This window comes from Ovis canadensis, chromosome 14 (genome assembly GCF_042477335.2).
Source record: "Ovis canadensis isolate MfBH-ARS-UI-01 breed Bighorn chromosome 14, ARS-UI_OviCan_v2, whole genome shotgun sequence".
NCBI classification, from domain to species: domain Eukaryota; kingdom Metazoa; phylum Chordata; class Mammalia; order Artiodactyla; family Bovidae; genus Ovis; species Ovis canadensis.
In genome coordinates this window covers 79518073-79540442 of record NC_091258.1, presented here as the reverse complement: position 1 = coordinate 79540442, position 22370 = coordinate 79518073, and the positions used below count along the sequence as shown (strand labels likewise).

Here is a 22370-nt window from a genome sequence, read left to right as displayed (position 1 = left end):
TAAAGTGTCATTAAATATTTCCTTATCCATTTTCTATTTGGTTAATCTACCCACTCTTGAAAGATGGGTATTAAAGTCTGCTAATGTTATTTCATTGTTGTCTTTTCTGCCTTCCAGTTTCTTAATATTTGCCTTATACATTTAAATGCTCTGATGTTAGATACATATTACTTATAATATGTTCTGCTCTCTTGATGAGTCAACACCTTTATCGTTACTTAATGATTTTTTTTTTGTCTATTGTGATAGGTTTTGACTTAAAGTTTATTTTATTTGGCTTAAGTGTGGATTATAAATATAAGCTAGTGTTTTGTTTCCATTTGTGTGGAGGTTTTTTTCTTCTTCTTCAATATTTTCTCTTTCAGCCTATTTGTGTTCTTAAAGCTGAAGTAAGTCTCTTGAAGCCTTTACCCTCAGGCACTGTGTGTCTTTTAAAACTTCTGTATTTTGTACTTTGCCAGCTCTGTGTGGCTGCAGCTGAGCTTTTGCTAGCTGCAGTGAACTGGACTACTTTTTGGTGAACGGGCTTCTCATTGCAGCGACTTCTCTTATTGTGGAGCATGGGCTGAAATGAGTCTCTTGAGGGCTTTATCGCCAGCCACCGTGTCTTTTGAATGGAGAGGACTTGCCTGGCAGTCCTGAACGTCCACTGCAGGGGGTGCAGGTTCTACCCCTAGTCAGGGAACTAAGAGTGTGCATATAGTGTGACCAAGAATTAAAAAGCAGACAAACCAAAAAGCACAAAAGAGAGAATGGAGAAAATTTTGTCAGGACTTTACAATTGCCAACTCATTAATTTTTGTATGACTGATTTGTAGTTCCTTTGGTATTTCCACCATTTCTTCTTCTTCTTTTTTAAATGTTTTTTTGGAGGATACTTGCTTTATAATATTGTTAGTTTCTGCCTACATCGACATGAATCAGCCATAGGTATACATATGCCCCCACCCTTTTGAACCTCCCTCCCACCTCTCACCCCATCCTATCCCTCTAGGTTATCACGGAACCCCGTTCCCTGTGTCATACAGCCAGTCCCACAGGGCCTCTGTTTTATACATGCCAGTGTATATTTTTCAGTGTTGCTCTTTCAGTTCATCCCTCCTGCTCCTTCCCCTACTGTGTCCACAAGTTGCTTCCTACGTCTGTGTCTCCACTGCTGCTCTCAAATAGGCTCATCAGTGTCATCTTTCTAGAATCTGTGTGTATGTGTTAATATATGATATTGTTCTCTTAATGACTTCACTTTGTACAATAGGTTCTAGGTTCATCTGCCTCATTAGAACTGACTCAAAGGTGTTGCTTTCTATGGCTGAGTAATACTCCATTGTATATATGTGCCACCGCTTCTTTATCTGTTCATCTGTTGATGGACATCTAGGTTTGCTTCCATGTCCTAGCTATTGTAAATTGTGCTGCAATAAACATTGGGATACATGTGTCCTTTTCAATTATTGTTTCTTCAGGAACAAAACAAGGGTGCCCATTCTCACTACTAATATTCAACCATTTCTTTTTAAAAAAACCTTTGGCTCATTTCTTTGTCACTTCTTGTGGTACTTCCACAATGTGAATATTATTGTCCTGGATAACATCCCATAATTCACTTCAGTAGGCTTTCTTCAGTCTTTCTTCCCTGTGCTTGGATGGTTTGAAGTCACCTGATTCAAAGTCACAGATATTTCTCCTGCTTGATCAACTTGACTGTTCCCTATTGTATTTTTCATTTCATTTATTGTATTCTTCAGCTACAGAGTTTAATTCCATTATTTTCTTTCTATTTCAGATCTCTCTCTCTCTCTCTCTCTCTTTTTTTTTTTTTGCCACACCACATCACATGCGAATCTTAATTTCTTGACCAGGGGTCAAACCCGTACCTCCTGCAGTGGAAGCAGAAAGCCCTAACCATTGGACAGCCCAGGAATTCCAAATCTGTTCATTTGCTTGTGTTTTGTTTTCCTGCTTTCACTGAGTTTCTGTCTGAGTTCTCTTGGAGCTGGCTGAGTTTCCTCCAAGTATTTACTTGGAATTCTTGTCTAGTTACTTATAGATCTGCATTTTGGGGGGCTCACTTGCTGGAAAGTGATGCTCCGTTGGTGATGTCATGTTTCCTTGATATTTCATGTTTCTTCTAGCCTTTTGGTCATCTTTTTGCATCTGATGGACGAGTCACATCTAGATTTTCAGACTGGTTTTGGTGAGAAAAGACCACTGGCTAGGTGGGTGTGCCAGTTTCGGCTGTCAGGAGGGACTGGCCATATAATGGCTCTGCACCTTTGTCAGCTGTGGTCAGGGCCACCAAAGATTGCAGGGGTTCTGAGTAGACAAGGCTGCGAGATGAACTCCTAAGTACCGTTTCTGGGAAATCTGGGGAGGGTGTGACATCAGCACTGTGTTCAGGTCGCATAAGGAATGTTTCTCATCTAATCGGGATTTTTCAGTTTCTGCTAGTGTCACACCCCTTGTCTGTCTTTCTTGTCCTGTTGTTAGTACTTGGCTGACTAGCCAGTTTTACTTCACTGTTACGTCTACTCTGACTTCCAGCCCAGGTATAAACCTCCTCCCTCTGGATTTCATATCTCGGTCCTTTCTCTCACACTTCCTCCTCTCTTGCTCTGCAGCTTTGGTTCACATGTGCTATGAGGTGTCCGCTCATCCTTAAATTGGCCGGGAACAGCAGCTGGGTTTCTCCTGGGTTTGGACATTTGCTTTTACACGGTCTCATGTCATTGCAGAATAGGTCCTGCAGGAATCCTCTGGCGCATGAGCAAGCTCTGCAGTGGGCTGCTCAACTTTGTGCTGCACCCTGTTTTTATGTCCTTCCCCTGGTTAAGGATACCATTCTTTTGCCTTAGAGGCACAGTCATGCCAAGTAGTGGAATGCCAGTGGAATTACAGATCTTTCTGGAAAACCATCCTGTAGACTCACCCCTGGATATGACTCATTACCTTTATGAAGATATTGCTCCCTCCTCAGAAAGTCGACAAGTTTATTTGCATTTATTTCATCACAGTTTGTGTGTGTGTGTGTGTGTGTGTGTGTTTTCAGGTTGCTGCTGTGGAGGAGAGGATTCAGAGGCACCCTTTAAACATAACATTTCTATAGGCATGTCACAGGCCAGGACTCCTAAGGCACTTTCATTTTCCCAGAAGAATCACATCTGTGAGAAGTGGAGTCTGGTCTTGGGAAGTATTTTTCACTTGTCAGAGCATGAAGAAACACAACACAGCCAGAAAGTGATTGGGTATAAAATACACATGAAACAATTTCATTTTGGTGCACACCTCCAAAAACACCAGAAGCAGTGCATGGAAAAGAAATACTTTGGAAATGATGTAGACAGGGCCTTGTTTGTGAAGCGCTGCAAACTCCGTATGTCAGAAAAGCCCTCTTCCTGTGAGAAAGTTAAGAGACTTTCTGGCCACCTCAGGACATCTCCAGCAACAGTCCACTCACACCAGGGAGAAGCCAGATAATATTGTCTAGTGTGAGCCAACTTTACAAAGCAGAGAAAGTCCTTACAACCTGGGAGAACACAAGGAAGCCCTGAACCCCAAACACACACTTGTTCAAGACGAGAGTGTCCACATTGGAAGACATTGTTTTGTGTGCAGTGAATGTAGCAGAACGTTCAAATACCAATCCTTATTTGTGTGCACCAGAGAGTCCACGCTAGAAAAAGACTCCATGTGTGTGGTGAATGTGGGAAATCATTCAGGCGAACCTCAACCCTCAATCTGCATCAAAGAATTCATACTGGGGCAAGGCAGTACAAGTGCAGCAAATGTGGGAATTTCTTTAGCCAAAACTCTGTCCTCACTTATCCCTGGAGAAGTCATTTTGGAGTCATAAGATCTGAACACAGTCATGAGACAGGTGTTCTGCTTCTGGATCTGGTGTAGGGAGTAAGCTAGCAGGATTAAGAGGTTTACGAGGCATAAGAGAAAGGGACAGGTTGAGGAGGTGTACGTGGAGGATCTGTAGTCGAGCAGGGAGCAGAGAAAGGAAAGCCTGATGAGAGAGCAAATCTTTGAAGGAATGAGGTGAGCATACATTTAGAGGAGCATTTCGGGTTAGGTTTTGGGCTTCCGGTATTAAGAGGGTGGTTGCAGCTAAGGCCTGGAGACAAGGTGGCCATCCGAGCGTGACGGGATCGAGTTGTTTAGATAAGTGAGCTAGAGGGCCCCATATGCCCCTGCTTTTTTGGCACCGAATCCCTGAGGCGTGTTCTTGTCAAGAATGTACAAAAAGGAAAAAAGGCCTGGTGTAATCAGGTAAGGAAAGAGAAGGGGCCTGCAGTGAATGTTTGATAAGAGTCTGTATGGGGGTGTGGAGAGAGGTGGGGGCCAGTAAGGGTTCATCTAAGTTTCCTCGAGTAGCTTGGTAGAGAGGTTTTGCGTGGAGGGCAAAATTTGGGATCCATGTTTGGAAGAAGTTTAATAGACTGAATAGAGAAAGAAGTTCCCCCTTGGTTTGGGGCCTGGGGGTCTGTGTCAAAACATGAAGTCTCTAAGCTGGGGCTACTTTGGACGTGGGAGTGAGAGGCAGTCCCATGTAACTGACGGTGGTGGAGCAGTTTGTGCTTTGGAGAGTGAGCCTGTCTGGCCCGGTTGCCTGGGGCATTTAATACTGCCGCAGTGTGGACTAGGCAGTTACAGAGAGAGGAACTCCACAAGAGTAAATCATCTACACGCTGGAGGAAGGCAGTGGAGCCTAAGGCTGAAGTTTGTAGGTCTCTTTGGAGGGCTTGACCGAAAAAAATGAGGGCTATCTCTCAACCTTTGTGGTAAAACAGTCCGAGTTAACTGTTGAGATTGATATGTGTCTGGGTCCGTCCAGGAGAGGGCAGATAGGGGCTGCGAGGAGCGGTGTAGAGGCATCGTAGAGAAAGCACCCTTGAGGCCCAGTACGGCGAAGCAGAGCGTGCCAGGCGGAATATGAGAGAGAAGGGTGTAGGGGTTCGTGGCCACGGGGTGTGCGGTATTATGGCCTCATGAATCTTGCAAAGATCTTGAACTAGATGCCAGGAGTGGGGTCCCTCTTTGGCTGCCAGTTTAGGAGTATTACAAAGAGAACAGATAGGCTGCAAAAGGCTGGCTTTGAGCAGTTGGGAGATTTTTGGTTTAAGTCCTTGTTGGGATTCTGTGGGCAGGGTATGTTTGGGTTATGACCTGAGAGGGATTTTTAAGAAAAACCTGTACGGGGGAATGGTGTCGGGCTACCGATGGGGCTTCACTGTCCCAGACCTCAGGATCTATTGGGGGAAGGTCAGGGGGCAGGTTTTGGGAGTGAAGGCTGGCCACAGGTTCGGGTGCCATTTGGATGCAAAGAACTGTTACGGGATCTAAGAATGGGAGGTTTATAGAAGTTTGTAGTTTAGCCAGAAGATCATGTCCCATCAATGCCATTGGGCATTGAGGAGCACCTATGAAAGAATGTGTTAGTGTTGTTTTGCCAAAGGAACAAAGGAGAGGAGGGGTTATTTGGGGATAAAAAGGAATGCCTGAGACCCCTTTGATGGCCACTTCTGAAGGTTGGAGAGGGCCCTTAAAGGAGGTTAAAAGTGAAAAGGCCACTCCAGTGTCTGTTAGGAATGAGACTTTGTGTCCAGCCACCATGCCAATTACCCGAAGCTCCAAGTCTGTCTGTACGGGGCGCACTTGGGGTCTGGAGCTTGGGCTCGTCGCTGGAATAACTCAGGCACAATTGGATCATCTCTCACTTCATCTGAGGAACCATGGTCTGGGGTTCAGGGCCCCCCAGAGTCTGGTTCCCAGCCCGTTGTTGTTGGGCCTGGGTGGACCCCGAGATTTGTTGGGTATTGTCTGAGGACAGTCCGTTTTCCAGTGGCCCCATTGTTTGCAGGTGGGGCAGGGTTTGGTGGGTGGCCGGGGGTTGGGGCAGGACTTAGCCCAGTGTCCCATTTGGTTACATCTGAAGCAGGGGCCTGGAGGGTTAGGTCCTATACGGCTGGGCTGAGGTTGATGGGCCAAAGAGGTTGAATTTTTTTCTTGGCTAGCGGCAGCGAATAAAGCATATTCGACCTTTCTTTCCTTTTCTTTTTCTTTTTTCACTTCTTCCTCCCCATCGTTGAAAACTTAAAAGGCTGTTTCTAGGAGATCTCACTGAGGAGTTTTGGGGCCCTTCTCTAACTGGCATAGTTTTCGGCGAATATCGGGCTGACTGGCTTATGAACTGGATGTGTAGGTACAGAAGTCCAGCAGGGGTGGAAATATCTAGATTAGTGCATTTTTGGGCTGCCTCACCTCACTAAGCTGTGAAAGAAAAGGGGCAGGATTTTCATCATTTTCTTGAGTCACTTCCCTAATCTTATCGTAGTTAGCATGAATGTGAGAGCTTTTTAGCATTCCTGCTAGTAAATAGGCGATCATGTGATGCAGGCGCAGGATGCCGGCATCGCCTGCTGATGTGTCCACCGGGGCTCAGTTAAAGGGACTGCATCAGCAGCCGCTGGGTTAGTCCTATCTTGGTTGTGGAGCTGATCAGCATGAGTCCGGGCTGCCTGCCAGATCTGTTCCTTTTCATCAGAGTCAAAGTGGCATTTAGAATGTAATAAAGAGCCTTCCAGGTTAAATGATGTACTTGGCCAAGGCCAGGGAATTCCTTCCTATATCTAGTAGGATTTTCTGAAAAGGATCCCAATTTTTCTTCAGTTTGGCTTATCTAAGAAATTGAGAAAGGCACATGAACCCGTGTAGGGCCCTCCAGTCCCGCTACCTCTCTGAGAGGAAACCTGTTTGCTTTGGGTCCTGGCCAATGGGGGTGGGGGTTGGGGGTGGAAATCTATTTTGGGGTTTCGGAGTCATCGCTTCCTGTTTTGGAGGAGGAAGGGCTAGAATGTGGGGTCTCGTGTCCGGAAGCCTCATCTCCAGGGTGGTAGGAAGGAGGCTCATCTGCTGGGTCAAAATCGGAGGCTGAGGGTTTAGTGGGCCTTTTAGGGGATTTAGATTTGGATTCTCTTTTAGTGGAGTGGGAGAGAGAGCAGAGGAGGATTTGATAGGTAGGACAGTCATTGCAGAGAGAAGGACGGCTTTTAAGGTCCCAGAAAGCTTGAATATAGGGGACCTCCGACCATTTGCCATTCTGTTTGAGGAAGTTTGTGAGATCTGATAAAATATTGAAATCAAAAGTCCTGAACTCAGGCCAGTGGTTTTGGTTATCCAGTTTGTCTTAAGGCCAAATTTGAGTGCAAAGTGACTCGAGTTTATGAACCTTGAGATCCGTCAAGAGTAGAGGTTTGAGGTTTCGTTTTACGCAGGCCAAGGGAGAGTGCCGCAGGACGGATTGGCTTGACCCCATAGCAAATGGCTAGCAACTGTCTGATCGAGAGAAAAGGTTGTCACCTAATTTTTTGACCTGGCAAAGAGAGAGAAGTGGGGGGCGTCCCCCAGGTACCTCCTCTAGAGGGCCTTTTGGCTGGAGGGTTCCCCGGGAACCTGGAAAGGACGATAGTCAATGGCGCCCTAGAGTACCGTCCGAGCTTCCCTGGGCTACTGGGTCAGGCAAGGATTTATGGTGGATGGAGGGAGGTCGAATGGCAAAAGGCCTCTGTCCTGGAGTTGGTCATTCTCGTGGAAAAGAAAGTGTAGAGAAAAGAGGAACAGAGAGAGGCCAATATTCCTTGGGGTATGTGGAAAACCAATAAATCCCTTAGACAGAACTTGTACCACTCACGAAGGTGCAGGGCGTCCTCTCGAGGAGGTCTTGAAAGCCTGGGTGGGAAAGTCAGCTCGGCAGGCTTCCATGCTCTGAAGAGGTGGAAAACTAGAAGAAACCTCAACCTCCCAATGAAAAAGAACCAGACTAGCACTTTACAGGAACAGATCACATTTAATGAGGCGAGAAGGGGCAGCAATCAGATTAGTGAGCTATGGCACCCCACTCCAGTACTCTTGCCTGGAAAATCCCATGGACAGAGGAGCCTGGTAGGCTGCAATCTATGGGGTTGCTAAGAGTCGGACACAACTGAGTGACTTCACTTTCACTTTTCACTTTCATGCATTGGAGAAGGAAATGGCAACCCACTCCAGTGTTCTTGCCTGGAGAATACCAGGGACGGGGGAGCCTGGTGGCCTGCTGTCTCTGGAGTTGCGCAGAGTCGGACACAACTGAAGTGACTTAGCAGCAGCACTAACCCAAGAAAAGAGTAAATATATATAGGTATTTATGTGGAAATCTACTGTCTTAAGGGGGCCTGTTCTTCTCCAAGGATGTTCAGAGTAGTTATCTCTTAAATGGCTGGGTCAAGGAATTCTGGAGATCAGCCAGAGGCTGGGACCACTGGGAGCCTGGCAATCAACCTTAATGCCCATTTTTTTCTTCAGATGAGAGAGTTCTTTGTTTTGCATAGAATGATCGGAGGACCCGGAGGTGAGTTTTAACTCCAGGCTATTTTGAGCCATCTAACTTTCCTTCAGTATAGGGTTGCCAAATCTGTTTTCAAAAAAGGAGGATGTACATCTCAGTGTTTTTTTTCCAAAGCTTTATATAGGTAGAATTTACATGTAGTAAAGTGTGCATATTTAAAATGAAATATTGAGACTTTCCTGGTGGTACAGTGGATAAAAACCCACATGCCAATTCAGGGGACACAGGTTCAATCCCTGGTCCAGCAAGATTTCACATGCCTTGAGGCAACTGAGCCTGTACACCACAACTACTATTTACTTTTCTTTGTAATAGATACCTTTACATTTTCTATAATTTATATGATGGAATCCTTAAGTGTTGCTTTTTTTCCTGTAATTATTTTATGTGACATTTGTAATATAGATGTTATATGAATGGTTCATTTCCCTCCTTTTTCTTGGTTCAGTCCTCTTTAGATATACTGCTATTTAACCATTCACTTGTTCATGACAAACCTAGGTAGCATATTAAAAGGCAGAGACATTACTTTGCCAACAAAGATCCGTTTAGTCAAAGCTATGGTTTTTCCAGTAGTTATGAATCGATGTGAGAGTCGGACCATAAAGAAAGCTGAGTGCTGAAGAATTGATGCTTTTGAACTGTGGTGTTGGAGAAGATTCTTGAGAGTCCCTTGGACTGCAAGGACATCAAACCAGTCACTCCTAAAGGAAATCAGTCCTGAATATTCATTGGAAGGACCGATACTGAAACTCCAATACTTTGGTCACCTGATGCGAAGAACTGACTGACTGGAAAAGACTCTGATGCTGGGAAAGATTGAAGGCAGGAAGAGAAGGGGACAACAGGGGATGAGATGGTTGGATGGCATCACTGACTTAATGAACATGAGTTTGAGCAAGCTCTGGGAGTTGGCATGCTGCAGTCCATGGAGTCACAAAGAGTCAGACACAACTAAGTGACTGAAAGGAACAAAAACATTCACTTGTTTATGTGCATTTTGGATATTTCCAGATTTTGACAGTAGAAAATAAATTGGTGCAAACATTGGTATATAGTTTTTATAAGGATATTTATTTATTTTATTTTTTGGTCAAAGTATATTGCTGTGTCTGAATCATGAGGCCTGTGACTAGCTTTTGAAGAAACTAACAATTTGTGACCTAATAATTGTTTTTTTTTACATTCTTTCCAGCACTGTATGAGGGTTCCAGTTTCTCCACCTCCTAGTGAATATTTGGTCAGTCGTTACTAATTTTAGCCTTTTCAGTAAGTTTATCATGCTGTCTCACTGGGTTTTTTTTTTTTTTTCCCTCTAAGAATTCATGATTAGCAGGGTTTTTTTTTGTTTTTTTTTTCAGATGTTTGGTCTCTGTTTTCATTTGCTCTATCTTATAAAATACTCACTTTTATCTTCTGCCTACTTTATGAACTTTGGTTATTTTCTTTTTTTTTAACAAGTAGGACAAAGATGTACATTGAAGAGTCATCCATCTTCACTTGTTGAATAATGTGATTGTTAAGATTTGCTTTCAGTGCTGGAAGAATGTGTCCTGAGCTTTTTCAGTTTTTGTTATGCACAGTGTAGTGGGACACATGTACCATACATTTTACAGATTAATATCCCCTGGGAATTTCCTGACGGTCTAGCAGTTAGGACTTTGCTCTTTCACTGTCTGAGGCCCAGGTTCAGTCCCTAGTTGGGGAACTAAGATCTCACAAGCCTCATGCCACATGGCCCAAGCGGGGGAAAATAAAGACTAATCCGCCCTAATATGTCGTTCGTCCGTTTCTAAAGTCCAGACTGGATAATAAACCCTTGCTTTGTAGTGTTTGGCCATTTTCCTGCTCCATTATGACGGATGGTGGGTTGGAGCAGGACTGTTAGATGGATTAAGTGCCATCAGGATGGACAGTACATCTCAAAAGCCCAGTGTGGAGGGAAATAGGAGGGCAGGGGTCAGTCTCTGCAAGCCTGGGTCAGGCAGCCTGGGTTTGCAGCCTAGTTGTTGGGTTCACATCCTGGATCCCATTGCCTTGACTCACAGAGAAATGACAGTCACCCGCCCTCTACCCTCCCTGACCCCCTGTAAACAGGGATAAGGAGAGATCCTGTCCCCTGGTCTTCAGAGGAGCTGAAGAGCCATGTCACCCGTTCCCCATTAGGAGGGTGTGGCAGTGGTGACACACTGAGCCCAGCCACCCTGCGCCCCTCCTGACGCTCACAGTCCAAGCTGACGCCATGAAGCCACGCTTCGGGTGGCCAGTGCTATGGGACACTAGGGTGTCAGCATGCGTTTTCCACCTGAGAATCTTCAGGTGGCTTACTGGAGCTCCTTCAGGCTCAGTTCCTGACTGGATTTGCAGGCAAATGATAGCATTTAACTTGTTCTTCGTGAGAGTCAATAAAGAGACTGGGACTTGACCGTGCAGGAGCCCCGGGTTCCATGCTGGTAGAGGATCTAAGATCTCATGTGCTTCCGGGCAAGCCCACGCATTGCAACTGAACAGCCAACATGCTGCGTCAGACACAGTCAAATACATAAATATTTTAAAAACACTCCTAACTCAGAGACCCCGCGGGAGTGGATTTGAGTCTTGTCCCCCACTCTCTTGCTGGGTGCCCTGCAGTAAATTTTGTACTTTCTTTCATCGCCACCAGGTGGCACTAGATCGGCTTTGTGGAGCCAGTGGACTGTTCCGTTTAGTAACACAAGCACTTCGGTGATCCATGGCAGACTGGTCCCACAGATTCTAGTATGGCTCCTTTAGAAGAAAAGCCGCGTCTCTGTCCTTAGAACTGGAGGCATCGTTTTCCAGCGACGCTCACTGGGGAGCTTAGCCTTTTCTCTTTCTCCTGAAAGTCTCGTAGGGAGAGCCTTTGCCCGTGACTTGCTCGTGTGTTCGAGCTACATTACCCGGGCTGTTCAGAGCAAAGGGCAGCGTGGGGGACGAATGAATTACCGGGAAACAGGCAATTTCCGTTTAAAGCACAGCTCGTTGGGGCGGGACTTCCGGCCTCCTCCCTCAGGCGGCCGTTTTAACTGCTGTGGGTCCGTTCAGGTCCGGAGGCCTGTTAGGGCTGGGCGATGGGACCGAGAACATTCGATGGGAGGGCCTGTCGTCGCTGCACAGAGAGGGGTCTGCGCTTCGGCGACGCCGCCCGGGGACCGCCTTGCCCGAGCCTCCCCGCCGTTCCTGGCCCCGCTCCGCCCAGAGCCGCTGGAGGCGGCGGCGCTGAGGGACCAGCCTCAGGTAAATGGCGTCCTCCGGGCGCGCACTGCCCTCACCCCACCCGACACGAAAGCCCCGAGAGCGAGGCTCCTGCCCACGTGCCCGCAGCCCAGGCCCCGGGCTCCAGGACGGCGAGGCGGTCGGGGTGGTCCCTGTGTGTGACGGACTGTGTGATGGCGCGTGGGACAGGGTGACGGGCGGAGGGACCGGCAGCTGCAGAGGCTTGGAGGTCGGACTGTGGCTGGAGGATTCAGGAAACCTGGGTCCATCTGATGTCTTCAGGACCCAGACAGTGTGAAGCGGAGTCATGACCAGACTGTCAGGCTGAAGGTTGTGTCTTTACTGTCGGGACCTAAGAAGTTGTGGGGAGAAGGACATGGCAACCCGCTCCAGTGTTCTTGCCTGGAGAATCCCAGGGACAGGAGCCTGGTGGGCTGCCTTCTGTGGGGTCGCACAGAGTCAGACACGACTGAAGCAACTTAGCAGCAGCAGCAGCAAGAAGGTGTGGAGAGTTTTGAACAAAAAGGGGAACAGGATTTACATTTGCTTTTAAAATGTTTCCCAAGGCTATTCAAAGGAAAAACAGATTTGAGGGGAGTGATGAGAACGCTGAGGCACTAGGAGGTTGAATCTTTGTTCAAGGTGACACTGCTGGTAAGGAGTGACAAAGCGCACCGAGGCATAGAGGTCAGACAGCCAAGTTGAGGTCACCTGGCTTGGTCTCGGCATGGATGCATATGGGGTGGCATGAGCCTCAACCTTTCTGTCCCCACTGTTACATTGTTCTAAGGTCTGTCTCTTTTCACAGAGTCCCAAGGCTGCAGAAGTACTTACAGAAACAAAACGGGTATGTGGAGGGTGCCCTAGTTCCTTTCTGGCTCTAACCCTCACTCAGATGTTTTCTGGTTCGTGGAATCCGGGAACTCTTAGGTGCCGTCTTCCTAATCCTTGGCTCTGGGCACCCTCGAGAAACCCCATGAGTCTTAAGTCCATATTAGAGGTTATATGGTTATATTTCCATTTCTGGCAACCATCGTAAGGTAGTGTGGAAAGTTACCCCAGGAGCTGGTACCACCATGTGCGAATACTTATTATTAAAATGAAGGTGGGAGTGTTGAGGAAGCACAGGTATCCTTATCTGGAATGAGCACGAAATATAGGATGAATACCTGAGAAATTGAGCATCTATTCTGGAGGTATTGGGTGGTTTCAATCAGAGGAGGGAGGTGATATTATCAAGGTCTTAAAAAGCTATCTCTGACTGTAGGTAGAGTGGGAAACAGACTGTGGGAGTGAGAGGAGTGAGGCAAATCCTGGTAGAGTCTACTGACATACTCTAGCTGAGAGTTAATGGGCCAGAGTTGTGATTTAGTAGATGAGGTTGAAGTCTGGATGCATGTTCTAAAAAGGGGTAACTAGGTTTTCTAGTTTGGATGGTGAGAAGTGAAACAGAGAAACCAGAGATAACCCCAGGGTGTTTGATCTTAGCAGCTGTAAGGATGGAAGCTCCAACTGAGATGAGGAAGTTGATAGTGTGAGTAATAATCACTGGGTTTATCAGAAGCTTTTTTTTTTTTTTTTTTTACCATATTAAGAGTCTGAGGTATTTCAGGGACCCGTAAGTGGAGGCGTCAAATTGGCAGCTGGACTCACAAATTGGAAAATCGAAAGAGGGATTCAAGTGGAGATATCCAAAATGTGGCAGCTACTATGTGGACCCAAGTGAGTGACCTGTGGTCACATTTAGGAGGTATAATCTTCATGTTACTGTCCTAACGCTGTTCAGGGAGCAAGAAGTAGAGGATAGAGGCTGAGCACTGGGGCTCTTGCTTGAGTACCTGAGTGATGGTATTGGGTTTCTTGGTGGCTCAGATGGTAAAGAATCTGCAGTGCAGAAGACCTAGGTTTGACCCCTGGATCAGGAAGATCCCCTGGAGAAGGGAATGGCAACCCACTCCAGTATCCTCACCTGGAGAATTGCATGGACAGGAGCCTGGCAGGCTACAGTACATAGGGTTCCAGAGTCAGACACAACTGAGTGACTATCGCTTTCACCTTTCAAAGGCAGTTGAGGGAGGTATGTGGCCATAAAGGTAGGGTGTATCAGACATGAGAGCCTGGTAAGTGGCCAAGGCTTCCAAGAGAAGAGTAGGTATGAGTTGGATGCCAAGGGATAGCAGTGATTGAGGCAGGATGGCATACAGACTGGAGCTATTGCTTATTCAATTCACTAGGGACTCACCAAGATTTTGTGAGGACTTTAATGGGGCCTGGAATGATTCATTCAGCCTGGTGGATATGGACAGAGGCAGATATGGTCATTTATGATAATTAGTGGGATTGGGGTGACTTGAATGAGGGTTAGCTGGACAGAGAAGGCTGTCATTGCTGAAGGACAGCGAGAGCTGCACAGAAATGGAAGAGGGCCATGGGCGTCCAAGATTGACTGGTGGGTTTGTGTGGCTTAGTCTTAGGCAAGGAGCAGCCATACAGGAAGAGAGGCCATAGAAGGCTTCGATGTTCCCACCCTCAGTGGGTGCTGTGGGAGGTCTAAGCTAGTATTGAATCCTGTCTGAATTTGCTGAGCAAACCTGGGTGCTTTCTGCAAAGTTGTATGTTAAGAACTTAAATGAAGGACTTCCCTGGTGGTCAGGTGGTTAAGAATCCACCTGCCAATGCAGGGGACGCAGGGTCGATCCCTGGTCCGGGAGGATCCCACATGCCACAAGGCAGTTAAGCGGGTGTGCCACAGCTACGAGCCCATGTTCTAGAGCCATGAGCTGCAACGGCTGAGCCCTTGTTCAGTTATACGTCTTCTGAGAGGAGTGGGGCCAAATGGATGAGGTTCAGGGACGCTTGTACCTTGATGCTGGAGACCCTTGAACTTAAAACCTCCCTGGGTGAGGTCCTCACACCCACCTCTGTGCCCTACTGTATTCCTTGCTGTCTTCACCCTAGAGCCTGGCCTGCCCTTCCTACATCAGAACCACGGACAGTGCGTCCTTCCCCAAGTCCCTAAGTAGGTGCTGGGGTTGGTTGGATAAGGTGTGTGCACTGCCGCCTTCTCTCCTTGAAAAGTCCCAACTTCTGCTTTCATGAAGCCTCACAAAGAATGATTCAGGGTCAGCCATCTACTGGTCACTGTAATGGATTCTGTTTTGCTTGCCCTCTGCCTGACCTGGTGACTTTGTCCAGATCTAAAGCACTCTAGTACCCTAGATCCCATATCTCTCTTCTAGCTGACATTTCCTCCTGCCTGCCTGTGCCAGGATTTGCCATCATTGACATGTTTACTAATTACGTGGACCATGGTCTTTCCTTGCAAGACTCTCTGAAGTTTTCTGTAACAGTTTTCTTTCCTGTGTACTGCTGTGTGCTGAGTTATTCTGGCCTGGTACTGGCTACACTTTGTAATGTCTTTCTCTAAGTAATTGCATCACATGGTTGCCATGTGTATTTGCTCATCTCGGGAGTAGGATGGAGTGCATTCAGTGGTTCACAAATGACTGTTAATCCAGTCACAGCAAAATGCATCAGGAGGCTCCTGGTCTTAAATGGCACCTGGGGGAGGGCATGACATCAAGGCTGTGTTCACATTATAGGAGAAGCTTCCTGTGTGTGATTAGTATTTTGTGCCGTTTCTAGCAGCTACACCTCATTTCTGGTGCTGCTTCCCCATTCTTGACATTTTGATGACTCGTCTGTTCTACTCTTCCATACACGACTAATCCTCGCCTCTCTGGACGCTCACCTGCTCTTCTTACTGCTCCTTCTGCAGTGCTCTCCAGTGTTGACTGTTACGTCTTGTGTCACGAGGTGTGCACTATCTGTGAATAGTCCTTGCACACAGACTGTTCTGTTGCAGTTGGATATTCTTGGTCCTGGACTTAGCCTTCTACTCTAGTGGTCACGTGTCACCAGCAAACAGGAGCCCTCTGGAAATTACTTACAGATAAACTGGTTCTGGCCCTGTTCTCCTCCAGATATCCCGTCCCATAGCTATGTCCTTCACCTTACGAGGCCTTCCCCATTCTGTGCTCTTTATTTCCCAGTACGGCAAAACGGCCTGATCTTTAGCCTGCGTCACCTCCCTGGTCCTGCGGACAATCCCATGGACTTATCCTGAGTTGTGTTCAGGGGCCCTCTCCGACCATGTACTGTGTTATCTAGCATCATCTACAAGGGTGCATTATAGAGATGTACATGGCTCTGCAATGTGAAGAGGCCACAGAGGTTTTCAGAAGGCAGATCATAAAACAGAAATACAATGGCATTATAAATTTTAAGTTTCATAACTGTGTCTAAACACACATCCATTCTTCTGGAGTCCACTAAATAGTGTGAAGAACAGAGAGAGAGAGCATGTCTGACATCTAGGACCTGTCTTGACTTCAGCTCAGTTACATTTCCTCATTTTGCCAGGAGTAAATCCATATGGAGAAGATTCCAAGTCTGGGAAGCCACTCTAGATGGCTCATCATTTTCCTGTGTTCCCTTTTCGTGGACCCTGAGTACCAGGTCACTGCATACAGTTAGTACATTATTTCTGACCAGGTGTGATCTTGGATCAGAGAAAGGGAACAGACACATGGGGTAAAACAAAGGAAAGAGAAGAGGGACAGAGAGGGGAAGTGAGAGAGATGAATTATGGTAGAAATGACACATAAATATCCGGAAGTGGCGCAGTTCTGAAATAAGAGACTGGTAAAAGAGTTCTATAGTTTTTGAACATGGGAAACACTAATGTATAATATTTTAGGTCAATTAATTCTTCAAGGTATAGAGAATGAGAAGCAGTTCATTAGAAAGGATAAGAAGCAAGCTATAAAGAGTGAAACTATGGTCTAGACTCATGAAAATCCAGATTCTTAGACAGATGGGAAGGTATGATAAGTCTTCAACAATAAAAATTAAAAATTGACATAACTGAAAATAAGTGAGGGAAAATACATTTTCTAACACATTTGAAATGAGATAGTTTTCAAAGGAGAATAATCAAAATAGAACTCTAATAAAGGTTTATTTTGCTAAGTCAACAAACTGTCTGCCCTGCTGTCAAGAGAATTGATAGAAGCGGTGTTTGCAAGCAGAGTGGATTCATAAAGAGAGGAAAGTTTCTTCAAAAACAGCAGCAACAGGAACAGCCTGACGCTGCTGTGTTCCAGGTTGGGGTGTTACTCTGTGACTCTATGAATCCCAGTCCATGTGGGCTATCAAACTGGCCCTCTCCCTCCATCAGGATATCTGACGTTCTGTTACTGTACAGAAGAGAAGGCAGGGCTATGCCCTGTGGATCTGAATGTGACTAGAGCTCTCTCACACCGTCCTTCTAGAATTACGAGCTTATATCCTAACTCTGCTTAGATTCAGCGTACACTTGAATGACAATGTTGCACCTTCCTTTTCATGAATATGAGATGTCTCTTCCATTTATTTAGTTTTTCTTTGATATTTTTTATCAGAATTCAGTAGTTTTCTCCATATAGCTCTTGTATATGTTTTGTTAGATTTGTACCTGAGTATTTAATTTTGGAGGATGCTAATGTAAATGGTAATATATTTAAAATTTTAAATTCCATTCATTCACTGCTGGCATATAGCAACAACCTTGCTATAATTTCTTACTGGATCGAGAATTTTTGTTGGTGTTGATTCTTTCAGGTATTATACATAGAGACTTTCTTATCACTTGTTTACAGAGACAGTTTTATTTCTTCCTTCCCAATCTATACCTTTTCATTTTATTTTCTTGTCTTACTGAATTAGCTAGGACTTCCAGGACAATGCTGAAAAGCAGTGGGTAGCAAGACATACTTGCCTTGTTCCTGATTTTCGTGGAAAAGCTTTGAACTTCTCACAAGTAAGATTAAGCATCCGTTGCTTTTAAGTATATCTGATCATCTCTGCTTTTGTTTATTTGAAGTTAAATGCATCATTTTGAGTAAGGTCTTTATTTCACAACCTGATACTTACTATGCTATGTTTATTATGTCTATTTATTATATTTTTGTAGATTTTCTTCAAATGTTGGATTTTCTCAAATGTTTTTTCTGCATCTATGATATGATCATGTGATTTTTTCTTCTTTTAGCCTGTTGATGTGATTCTTGTTGTTCCGCCGCTCAGTTGTGTCCGACTCTTTGTGGCCCCATGGACTGCAGCACACCAGGCTTCCCTCTCCTTCACCATCTCCCAGAGGTTGCTCAAACTCATGTCCATCAAGTCAGTGATGCCATCCAATCATCTCGTCCTCTGTCATCCCCTTTGCCTACCTTCAATCTTTCCCAGCATCAGGGTCTTTTCTAATGAGTCAGCTCTTTACATCAGGTGGCCAAAGTTAATTTGTATTTGAATATTAAACTAGCCTTGCATACTTAGGATAATTCCATTTGGTTGTGGTGAATAATTCTTTTTACACATTGTTGGATTTGCTTCTGTGCTCATGAGAGAGATTGGTCCATAGTTTCCCTGTAATGTCATTGTCTGGTTTTGGTATTAGAATGATGTTGGCCTCATAGCATGAGTTAGGGAGTATTTCCTCTGCACTTTTCATCTGGAAGAGATTGTAGATAACTGGTGTAATGTCTTCCTTAAATATTTGGTAAAATTCACTAGTAAATCTCTTTGGGCCTGGTGCCTTCTGCTTTGGAAGGATAGTAATTATTGATGCAGTTCTTCACTAGAAAGTAAGAATAGACAATCTGAATAGGCCTGTATCGTTTAAAGAAATTAATAAATGCTGTAAAAGCATTTGAGAAAATCTAACACCCATGCTCTCCTGTTTTCCATTTCATTGATTTCTATTCTAATTTTTATTTCTTTTTCTGTTTTGGATTTAATTTGCATTTCCTTTTACAATTTTCTAGGATGGAAATTCAGACTAATGATTTTGTATATTTCTTCTTTTTATGCTGTAAATTTTCCTCTAGGCACTGCTTTCTCTGCAACCCACAAGTTTTGGTAAATTGTTTTCATTTAGTTTCAAGCAGTTTGAAATTTCTCTTGAGATTTCTCCAGGCTCATAAGTGTCCTTGAATTATTTAAAACTATGTTTTTTCCTCTCCATGTATTTTGGGATTTTCCAGCTATCTTTATCTTTTTAATTTCTACTTTAATTCCATTGTGGTCTGAGAGCAGACAATGTGTGATTCTATTCCTTTAAGTTTGTTAAGGTCTATTTTATAGCCCAGAAAAGGTGGTAGTGAATGTTCCATGTGAGCTTGAGAAGAATATGCAGTCTGCTCTTGTTTGATGAAGTAGTCTTGTAGATATCAATTATATTAAGTTGACTGAAGGTGCTTTGAGTTTAAATATGTCCTTAACTGATTTTCTGCCTGCTGGAACTGTCCATTTCTGGTAGAGGGATGTTGAAGTCTCCCAAATATAATAATGGATTCATTTATTTCTGTACATCTGGAGCTCTAGGTCCACTTTCACACTCACAAAGTACAGTTAATTTCCTTCTCATAGTTTCCCTCTGAATTCCTCTATACTCTAGCCACAGCAGGAGATTGTCAAGTAGAGAATTTCTTCTCCCACTTCTGAATCCCTTCTTCAGATCTGCCTGACTTCCACTTCTGTTTCAGCCAGAACAAGTTCTCCGCATTGAGAACTCATGTGATTACATTAGGCCAGCCTGAATAATCTCTGTTTTCAAGTCAAACAATTAGCTACTCTAATTACATCTGCAAAATTCTTCTATCTTGTAACATAACGTGCTCAGGGGAGTAACTCCAAGGGTCAGAGCCACAGCCATCAAAACTGCCAGGCATAGTCTCTTTTCCTAATTCACTTCTAGTATTTTGTAGCACATTTCATATTTTTATCTTCTCAACTGTAAGTCTGAAATTATTTTTATATATATAAATCCACACATCTCAGCCATGGGATAAATATCCATAATTCCAGGTTTCACATGTTCAATACAGTGCTTAGATTAAGCAGTAGTTTGCTTCTAAGTACATCTGATTATCTCTACCATTGTTTATTTGAAATTAAGTGCATCATTTTGAGTAAAGTCTTTATTTTGCTTATTTACTTTGATTTTGTAGACTAATCTTTTGCTCTTCTCATGATATTAACTTGGGGGCTTACTCTCTGAGTCTGTGAAGAATTGATACTGATGCTGCCTTTGTGTATAGGTGTTACTTCTGCCCTCCTGACGGGCCTCATTTGGACAGATCTATCACATAAGCCTACTATCTACCCAGTATTCTACATGATGAATACTTAGGCAGTGATGTTTTAGATTTTCACACAAAGGCATACACATATACAACAGCCAAGTTTATAACTGTATAGCATGATTACTTACTGTTCAGTGTTTTGGTATTCTAAGGTAGGAACTGTTGTGGAAACATAATTTTAGATAAAATGTCCTGCTAACCCAGAAGACTTCTTCACATAAAAAGAAGAGAGAGGAAACATTTTTTTTTTCCTGTTGAAGAAGCGTTGAGGCAGAATGTGATAGGCATTACAGGCAATCTAGTAAGGAGATCATGAAGTCAGTAAGGAACCTCACCCTTTTATGTGACCGTGCAGTACAATGTGTTACATACATGTTCTTGAGATAAATGAGAACTGGTTCTCCAGTAAGAGGATTTGACAGTACCATTTTTCATATCATTCATGCTAAATTTACCTTCTAATTGGAATGACTATTGGTGTCTGCCAAGTGTCTTTATCTAAAGGAAAAATATATGTCTTATACCTTTATGACAGGAGGTAGTTTTATAAATTAGAGCCTGGCACCTGCTGAAGTTAGGTTCCTTCTCTCCTGCAGAAACTGGAAGATAAGGGCACACTCTTACGTAATGATTGAATTTAAAAGAGCAATCTCTCAGGTCCCGGAGCTAAAGGTTTCCAGAATGCACATCTCGCAAAAGGCTTATATAGCTTTAAAAAATATATCGTAATGGGCAAAGGAAGAAAAGTTTTCTGAAGTAAATGCCTTAAGAAAAAGTGGATGTGGTGATGAAACTCTCCTTTTTAGCCTCGGAGGATTTATTTTTCTTTTTTTAAATTTGTGTTTGCTGTTACAAAATTCACTGTTAATTTGAACTTTAAGCTGATCTCCAAAAAATTTATTTGCATTTTCTAAGCATATTGGCTGGGTGAAGTTACTTTCAAATGGAGAGGAAAAAGTCCTAAAAATTTACTGACTTCTGGAAGCTTTAGAAGACTGGAAGAACTGAAGGGATGTCAAGAATTCTGTGTGTGGGTGTGTGTAAGTCAGATAAAGCCAGGACAGCATGTGATAACTTTTGATGGAAACACCAAAGGAGAGAGATTTTCCAGAAGAGACATGATGTGTCACTGAGTGTTTATTCATGTAGGAGAAATGATAAGATTCCTTTAAAAATTCAATTAAAACAAATTGATTTTATTAAAAATTATTTTTAACCCTTTTAGTTTTAAGTATTAAATAAGTATTTTTAATATAAGTAAAAGTTTAACAAAATTCAACAGCCATTAGCACCTAAAAACAACATTCCAATACCTACATTTTCATGTAGTCTTTATTGTCCATATTTGATAATAACTTGCCATTTATTATAAGTAACATGGTGCAGTGGTAAAGAATGTGCTTGCCAATGCAGGAGGCATGGGTTCGATCCCTAGGTCAGGAAGATCCCCTGGAGAAGGAAAGGGCAACCGACTCCAGTATTCTTGCCTGGGAAGTCCCATGGACAGAGGAACCTGGAGGGCTACAATCCATGGGGTTGCAAAGAGTCGGATATGACTGAGTGAGTGAGCACACATGACTAACTTATAAACAATACTTGGTCATTGAGAAATAGTCTTACCTGTGGCGAAATGTGTAATTCTTCAGCTCTGTGATGTCTGCTTCACTTAAAATTGATTGAAAAAATTGTTTTTGTCTTTTAGTATTTAATCATGTAAATGCTTTTTAATGTGTTCAGATATGAAGCGCATAATTTAATTATTTAAATATCATTTCAATCCAGAATATTTAGGTAATATGGTTGTCATTAATGATAAATCTTGCTGAAATAAGTTACATTTATTGCTACTAATAAAACGTCATAGCAACAATACCTCCCATAATGAGTTTTTCTTTTCAACATTCATTTATATTCCTGTAGTAAATTAATACTGCATGGATTTCTTTTTCAAGATTTTAATTTGATGGTTCCCTATTATTTACAGACTCAAAAGTTTTTAGTACTTGTTCAGTGACTTTGAAATCTGTCCTAATTTAAGATCCTCAGGATTATCTCTTGTTCACTTATCACATTTTTCAAAAGCATAAATACCGAGTGAACTTTTTTATGCTTATGACAGTGCAGTGATCTGTGAGGAACCTCATCCTCTCCTGTTTCCACAACTCCACGTGGTTTTTACAGTAAGAAACTTGTACTCACTTAACTATATGCAAATTAACAAATCAATGTCAAAATTCATTATTGCAGGGACTGAATATGATCTTTGGTATGATTCATTCTTAAAAATTGTTTTATGGTTCTATGTCTTAATAGATGTAAAAGACATCAGAAAAAAATTAAGCACTTTCTTTCACTTCTTGCATCTGACTGTTCTCAATACACTTAAGCCTCAGCCTCAATACTTCATTATAGGAATGAGCAGAGCTTACAGTGCTTCTGTCTCTCTCTTCTCTATTCTTTGCACTCTGCCTGCTCTCGCTGCCCCCTTCATCTTTTCCTGAATGCTGATACTGCATAATGACTTAAAGCATAAAGAAGAATCACACTTTGAAGACAGTGTCTTC

General features: G+C 43.7%; 1 protein-coding gene across 1 annotated transcript in view; it reads left to right on the top strand.

The window, feature by feature from the left end:
* Positions 1–11449: 11449 nt before the first annotated feature.
* Positions 11450–22370, top strand: part of LOC138418330 (zinc finger protein 154-like) — a 49426-nt gene continuing 38505 nt past the window's right edge. The window contains exon 1 of the mRNA XM_069549532.1: positions 11450–11641. The gene's annotated coding sequence lies outside the window, so the exon portion shown is untranslated. The remainder of the gene's footprint in view (positions 11642–22370) is intronic.